The 7,932-nt window shown below is 38.8% G+C and overlaps 1 non-coding gene across 1 annotated transcript; it reads left to right on the top strand.

Annotated features, from left to right (window-relative positions):
- Nucleotides 1–1,167: 1,167 nt before the first annotated feature.
- On the top strand, nucleotides 1,168–1,283 carry TRNAL-CAA (transfer RNA leucine (anticodon CAA)). The gene is made up of 2 exons: nucleotides 1,168–1,205; nucleotides 1,238–1,283. It is a non-coding gene; the product is annotated as a tRNA-Leu (tRNA).
- Nucleotides 1,284–7,932: the final 6,649 nt, after the last annotated feature.

Here is a 7,932-nt window from a genome sequence, read left to right as displayed (position 1 = left end):
GGATCCCATTTCTCGTCTTAACCTGGCATATTTTAATCTATTGACATTCAAAATCTAACGAATATTCCGCCTCCTGATATATGCACACAGAAAAGTGCGTTTGTCATGAAAATATGGAAGCTTACGTAACATCCATTTTACTTGAATAAACAAAGCTGTGTTCATAGTGTTACCTGCCTGGTTGAAAGACCAAAAGAGTGGATAACGTCTGTACTCTCGAACAATATGACGTGGGTTCGAATTCTAGCAGGAATCACACGTGAACGTTTGTAAATTAGCAAAATTCTATTAGGTGCCCTTGATACCAATGTACTGTTGTAGGGTTACAACGTTTCGTGGATGGGAGTCACATAAAAATAAAAAAGAATGCCCTGTAACTTTCTCATTTGTGTAAACGATTACATGTGTGATACGTTTTGACATTTGTCATTGCTTTTCCAAAAGTGAAGAAAAGTGTAATTCTTTATGCGCTTGATATTTTATTTATTTATATTATTTATTACTTTTCATTTGTTTCTTATAAACAAGCCGAAGCTAGTTTAATAATTATATTAATTGCACATGATTAGAAATAATAAAAACATGCTGAAGAAATGCTTATAACTTTAAGAGTGATTACAATTAATATATTATTTTAATGTACGTTTTTTAAATTATTAATGGACTAAAATGCCATGCCTTCAAGTTATCTTTTAGCTTGAAAAATAAGGAGGGGGGGGATATACTGTGATAATACCAATCTTAAAGAAGCATCCATTTTAACAAACGACAGACACGATTTGTTAAAATGGAAGGCTGCTTTTCATCATTTTTTTTCCAAATATAAAAAAGGACGAATCTCGTAACTATGTAGAACTACACAGGAATATAAACCTCACTGCATTATAATATATGTCGGTTCGAAAAGCCTCGTTTTTTTTCTCCTGATGATTTGTCTATTAGGCAGGGATCACATCTCATCCTGATAATTTCGTTTAAAATGTTAAAATCACAACCATGTTATTTTAAAGATTGGATTAGTGAGTAATCGATTTCTTCCGTGTATATTTGAAAAATCGTAAATACAAATGGTATTGTCCTTATGTGATTTTATTCGTGAATTTAGTCGTGATAGAATTCATGGCTACCAATGAATTATATTATTTTCCATAGCTACAGCAACGTGTTGTCAGGATGGCCGAGCGGTCTAAGGCGCCAGACTCAAGGATAATTTCCTTTCATGTAACACGATTGTGAATTCTGGTCCACGAATGTGGGCGTGGGTTCAAATCCCACTCCTGACATAGCATTTTTTTTTCTTTGTTATGATTAAGAGTTAAGTTTTAAAATTCGAGTTTTATATTTAAATTTCAAGTTTTAATTTTATAGGTGACAACTGCCTTCCAGTTTACATGACAAAATGTAGGTTTAGGTCAGGGGTCTTCAACCTTCGAGACAGTGCGGACCGCATTAAAATTTCGATGAAGCCCGCAGACCACTAAGCTATATTGCGGTATTTAGAATTGAAATATGCTTTCCGGATTCACAAGGAATGCTGTGCATTTGATACTTTACATAAAATCCTATAAAAATAAACAAACTCAGCTTTAAGAGGTAGGTAGGTGTCGGGTTCATGATAAGTAAAAACAATCAATACTTGAAAAAAGATAATTTAATGAAGAAAACATTAATTTTTTTACAATGTCTTGAAATAAATCTAAAGAAGACTGTTGGTTACTAAGTCTCTCTTCGAACCCACTTCGCAACACGTGTGTTTAGGTTGCTGATATGCGCGTTAAGTGAATGTTTTCTAATATTCTTCGAATGTCTTCATATATTAAATATGTAACTAGCACAATCTGAGGGTATTGATTAAAGTACTCTGCGTTGCTTAGCAGTTCAGTTGACGGTAATTATATTTGAATATTTTCGCGATTGGGTGAAACATTTTCTTAATTTTTCGTTAAGTTTATTTTACAAAATTAATGAGCTCTCTCTCTCTTCTCTCTCTCTCTCTCTCTCTCTCTATCTATCTATCTATCTATATATCTATCTATCTATCTATCTCTCCCTCCCTCTCTCTCTCTCTCTCTATCTATCTATCTATCTATCTATCTATCTATCTATCTATCTATCTATCTATCTATCTATGGAGTCAGCATTGGAATTCACAAAAACAGCGCTCTAAAAGTAGAAATAATCGATACCTTTCCTGGGTGTGCAATATATGCACTCATTACAACTCAGACAGGAAAGAAAATATATATCATTAACATATACATCCCACAAAATGACCAGCTTGCAGTGCAGGTACTGGAGTTTGTGCGAAACCACCTCAGCAAGGTCAATGACCACATCATACTGGCAGGGGATTTCAACTGCACTCTGGATCCTGCAATGGACAGACAGCAATGCCAAGAACATCGACACTCACTAGCTCAGCTTCTCCAGGATGTAATAAATGACTTCGAGCTGACTGACACCTTCAGACACTTGCACCCACACGAGAAAATGTTCTCCTGGAGAGCCAAAGGTGGTCCTACCAGTGTCTTATACCAGGCACGGCTCGACAGATACTACACATCGATGCACACAATACCCTACATCAGGAGAGTCACATACCATCCATCTCATGCATCAGACCATGATTCCATCCTTCTTTGGGGGTGGGGGGGGGGGGGGGTGGGGGGGGGGGGGGGTGGGGGGGGGGGGGGGTGGGGGGGGGGGGGGGTGGGGGGGGGGGGGGGTGGGGGGGGGGGGGGGTGGGGGGGGGGGGGGGTGGGGGGGGGGGGGGGTGGGGGGGGGGGGGGGTGGGGGGGGGGGGGGGTGGGGGGGGGGGGGGGTGGGGGGGGGGGGGGGTGGGGGGGGGGGGGGGTGGGGGGGGGGGGGGGTGGGGGGGGGGGGGGGTGGGGGGGGGGGGGGGTGGGGGGGGGGGGGGGTGGGGGGGGGGGGGGGTGGGGGGGGGGGGGGGTGGGGGGGGGGGGGGGTGGGGGGGGGGGGGGGTGGGGGGGGGGGGGGGTGGGGGGGGGGGGGGGTGGGGGGGGGGGGGGGTGGGGGGGGGGGGGGGTGGGGGGGGGGGGGGGTGGGGGGGGGGGGGGGTGGGGGGGGGGGGGGGTGGGGGGGGGGGGGGGTGGGGGGGGGGGGGGGTGGGGGGGGGGGGGACACCTTTACCCCCCCCCCCCCAAAAAAAAAGAAAGGGGGAAGAAAGAAGGATTGTTGTGCTTAACAGTGCGAAAGTTAATCAGCTGGCACTCTCATGTTAATAGATAATATTGTGCAATAGTAACTTCTATGTTCTTCCACATTTATGTTCTTATGTTAAAACAAGATCTTATGTTATCATGTTAAAATAACTCTTAATGGCTTTAATTTATTTAAAAAAAAAAAAATGTAATTAGCCTTATAAGTGACTTCGATGTAACATACCTCAACAAGAGTATGTAACCTCTCTGTCTGACTGCAGAGAACCAAAAACCGGTTAATCCTGTATATAAGATTGTTATGTTTACAATAAAAAAAAAAAAAAAAAAATATCTATCTATCTCTCCCTCCCTCCCTCTCTCTCTCTCTCTCTCTCTCTTTCTCTCCTTAAGGATTCAGCAGTAAATAAATGCTAATAATCATTCTGCCAATAATCAGTTCGAGTGTCGTTTCTTGTTCAAATTAAAATTAATTATCTTGCACAAGAACTTAAAATTTAAATATTTTCAATTTGACATAAACATACTATAAATAATGGTAATGGTCACTTTTAAAATCCTTCCAACAATTAATCTTCTGCTCTTCGCTATAATGACACCAAAATGAAATTTACAAAGCCAACAATTTCTACAGCGTTGTGCACGCGCTGGAGACATTGGAATTCAATATTTTCTAATAAACGTTCAGAATAATGACCATCAACAATGATTTGTATCTTTGTTGTATTTATTTAACGAAATTAATCCTCTAGTTATCTAAACCCAAAATTAATGTAATAAAAAAATGTCTTCTAAAACACATAACTTCGAAAACCTACCCTCAGAATGTGCTCACTCTTCGATAACATCTTTTCCGAGGCAGAGTTTAAATTATAATCAGAATACATTTTTATGATTGACACTTATCGCGACTGCTGTGATGTCATGGAGCATTAGAAAATTCATTGGAGAATTCGAGTCAGTCTCAAGTGAACTGTGAGTTGATAAGTGAGTGACAGTCGAAAAATGGAGAAGAAATAAGATATTTATCACGCAGAAAGCCTACTAATGGTTCTTTGAAGAACGGTAGAAAGGCTGTGTCATTAAATATAAATATCAACTATTTTATTATTAAGTATTTCGAGTATTGCGATTCGTTATTCTTCATTCCAGGGATTAACAAGATGAAAAACCAGTCATGAGCTTAAACTGTTTTTACGTATAACTTTCAATGCATTTTCTTTTCAGTGTACTAGAAGAAGAATGTCTGAGACCTTCTGATCTTTGTGGTTCAGAAAACAATTTGTCAAGAACTGTGAACAAGGAAACAAAATCTATACCTAACAATTCTTCTTGAATAGTCGAGTGTGTGTGCGCGCGCGCGAACGGGCGAATATCAGCCAATAATTTTGATGAAACACTAGGAATTCATTGAAGGATTAGACAACATTTCCTGTAATTTGTCTGGAATTATTTCCAAAACGCATTTTAGAGAAACAACAAGCAAAATGTACCTGAAAAAGGAAATATGATGCGAAGGAAATTTTTGGTTTTTATAGAATCATTTAATAGCGACTGCTTCAAGTTATTAGTGCTTACATTAGCAAATTGGATGAGTTAATTATTTTTGATTTGGTAAAACGATATAAATTTTTAATCTCATAATCGAAATAAGCGGGATTTCAAAGGCGCTCTCGAAATACTATGAAGTCGTAGAATTTTCTGAAAATAATAGGAGAGGTCAGGAGATTAGAACATTTTCTGTTTTGACTGAGGATTAAATATAATGTTATACACACTGAATCACCGTCTTATTAGGAAGATTTCCCCATTCACGTCTAGGAATGTCGTCCGAAACAACTGTTCCGAAAGATGTTTGGACATGTGACTGCAGTTGACTATATAAATCAGCTAAAAAGGCACCCAACGGTTCTGGTTTGTATGTTTCATTAACCAGAGATATAAAATGTGTCACTTAAGTTATTTGAATAAGGTATGATGGTTGCTGACAGATTTGCTGGTGCCAGTATCTCACACACGTTTACTCTTCTGGGCTTTCACAGACCGCGGATGGAAACAGCTTACTCATGCCCGCCGTGAGGGAAGAATGGCAACGATTTTGAAAAGGAGGGTCACAACCAATGAAATCACAGCTTAGTACTATAGTCGTTGTCACAACATAATCTAGGAGAGTACAGTTCGTCGCACGTTGTCAAAGATGCCGGTGCAGGAGCAGACGACCATCAAGGGTCCTAATATTGTCAGATAAAAACAAGAAGACGTACATTGAGTAGGCACGTGATAATTAACACTTGCGTACGTAGCGAATGGGAAAATGTCTCCTGTCTAAAGAGTTCGGTTTGTACTGAATAATATAATATTGATGGCGGAACTGGAATATGGTGGTAACAGTATGAGAACTCTTCCTACCAAGTAACAACAGCGCGGCCTGGTGGCGAGGATGTAATGTTGTGGGGAATATCTTGATTTTGAAAGACCAGCGTCTTGTAAAAGACAGCAAGAGAATTTGTCCATCTTATCAGCAAATCCAGGACTCACATGTAGACCCGCTCCTTTTTTTTAAAGCCGCAAAAAAGTTTATTCTTTAATGAAAGGAAAATCTCCGTGCACATCGAAAAAGTATTTTCGATAGAACCAGAGAAGTTCACTTGTAAATGAATGCAGAAAACTGTATTGGGTATGAAACCTTTTGCATATTTCTGCCCGAGCTTTTGTTACTGTAGCGAAAATCTTAATATACTAGCATAGCGAAGATAACACTCATAAATATGATTGTAGTAATTTAATAGCCTGGCAAAAACACTCTTAGGAATGATCATAATTATACCAAAATTCAAAAATCTCCATTGCACTGACATGACCTTTCGACCCAGAATGACTATTAACTTTTAATTCAAAGAAAAATATTTAAGAAAAAAACTTTATAGAAAAGGGGTAAAGATTGTCTCGTGATTATCTGAACAATAAATCAGCACAGTGTGTAGTTTCTTATTTAGTGTGCGTTGAAAGAGAAACCAAGAAAAGAAATTAATGTGCAATATCTTAAGAATGTTTAACTCTTTCCAATTTTACTATTGCCAAAAGAGCTTAAAATTTCATTAATTTCGGCTGGTGTCTGCTCTCAAATCATCTTCTTTTATTTCGAGTCCATTAGTATTTCTATGGTAACCTTTCACTGTCATCATTCAGTTTACTTCTATTTTTGCTCCTTTCAATTCATCACCAGTTTTAACTCGCTCTACGAAATTAATTATTTCCACAGGAACAACCGCATTTCCTTGCCAAATTGAGAAATTAATTTCGGTTTAATGACAGCCAGCAGAATTACAACTTCCAGTTGCAAACATCGATTTTCGTCTGTTTTTGCCTACATCGACAAAAGGACTAAGTTTGTGACGTCTATAGTATTGTTGCCAGTATCCCTCTTGTTGTTCCACCACCTGGTGACAGCGCACGACACTGATTAATTAGACACATGATATGTCATTTCGATAAGCAGAGCCACGCACGGAGGAAGAACGTAAATGCCCCTTTTAATGCGTACCTGAGGAAGTTGTCAACAACGAGCTCTTCATAAAATTAAAAATATCGGCGGATTTTGCTAAAGCAAGGGTTATCTCTATGAGATAATTCTATGCTGTTCTCTCTGCTAATCGATTCTTAGTTCTACTACAATCCACCAGGTGTCCTCACCTGTGTCAGAATTCTGTTGAGATATTTATTTCTTCGGATGGAATAATTATAATAGTTAAACAAATGCCACCGTTATGTCAGACAGAGCACATCCACATCCTCTTTTCAATTACAGCAGCTGGCGTGATCTTGGAATTTGAATTCGCCATTCTGACACTATTTGTCGACATGTGAGAATGATGACAGTTTTTTAAACGATAGTCATTTAAATAAATGTGACCTCTGATAAAAGAAAATGTTCAGGCTTGAAAGCAATTGAAAAAAGTCATTTGGTAGGAAGAAAAAGGAAACGAGAAATGTCTTTTAAATTAATGAAGAAAGATGTCTCTCTGCTGGCAATTCCCAAGAAGCTGATTATCCATCTAATCATTGACAATTGCTCTTGCTTACAAAGACTACTGTGAAAACATTGTGTTATTTAATCCATTATCGTGGAAGAATTTAAATTCTTCTAAAAGCGCTGTACACTCGTTCAATTTCTAGCGGTTAGGAACCAAACACATATTTTTGTTATATGCGTGATCGCTGTATTCAATCTGGTTCATAAAAATTACATCTAGTGAGCATATATATTTTAAGCCTTATTCCCTGCATTCGCTCAATGCCTTTCAAGACATTGTCGTGCTATTATTCTCTGTTTAACTTAGAAGATATTTTATTACAGCAATCCCTTTTCAGATAAAATGCATAGCAGCTGTCCCCACCGTATGAAACCCAACAATGACTGAATATCACATGCAGGTGAAATAAAGCAAAAGTCGAGATCTGAAATCGAATACTATTTTCAACAATGGAATGCGCTCAACAATGCAGCAGGTTGACTACAATAAAAAAATTCAAAAATTTGTTCTAATTGCCGTAAACCTGAATAGGTTGTAGTTAGTTGATTGCTATTGCGCATTTTTAAAACACAAAATAATTTCCATGTAACTTGCCTTTGTACAGATTTCATTTCCCTTTTTGTTCTTCGTATCTGATTCAAATTTCGAGTAAATTATTATTTTTTTATACTTGACAGTAAATTTCAACAGTCTTCTCCTTATAACTGAGAAACTCCATT

Source organism: Typopeltis vanoorti, chromosome 3 (assembly GCF_054136105.1).
Source record: "Typopeltis vanoorti isolate ZY-2024b chromosome 3, IOZ_Tvanoo_1.0, whole genome shotgun sequence".
Taxonomy (NCBI): domain Eukaryota; kingdom Metazoa; phylum Arthropoda; class Arachnida; order Uropygi; family Thelyphonidae; genus Typopeltis; species Typopeltis vanoorti.
This window is presented reverse-complemented; position numbering and strand designations above follow the sequence as displayed.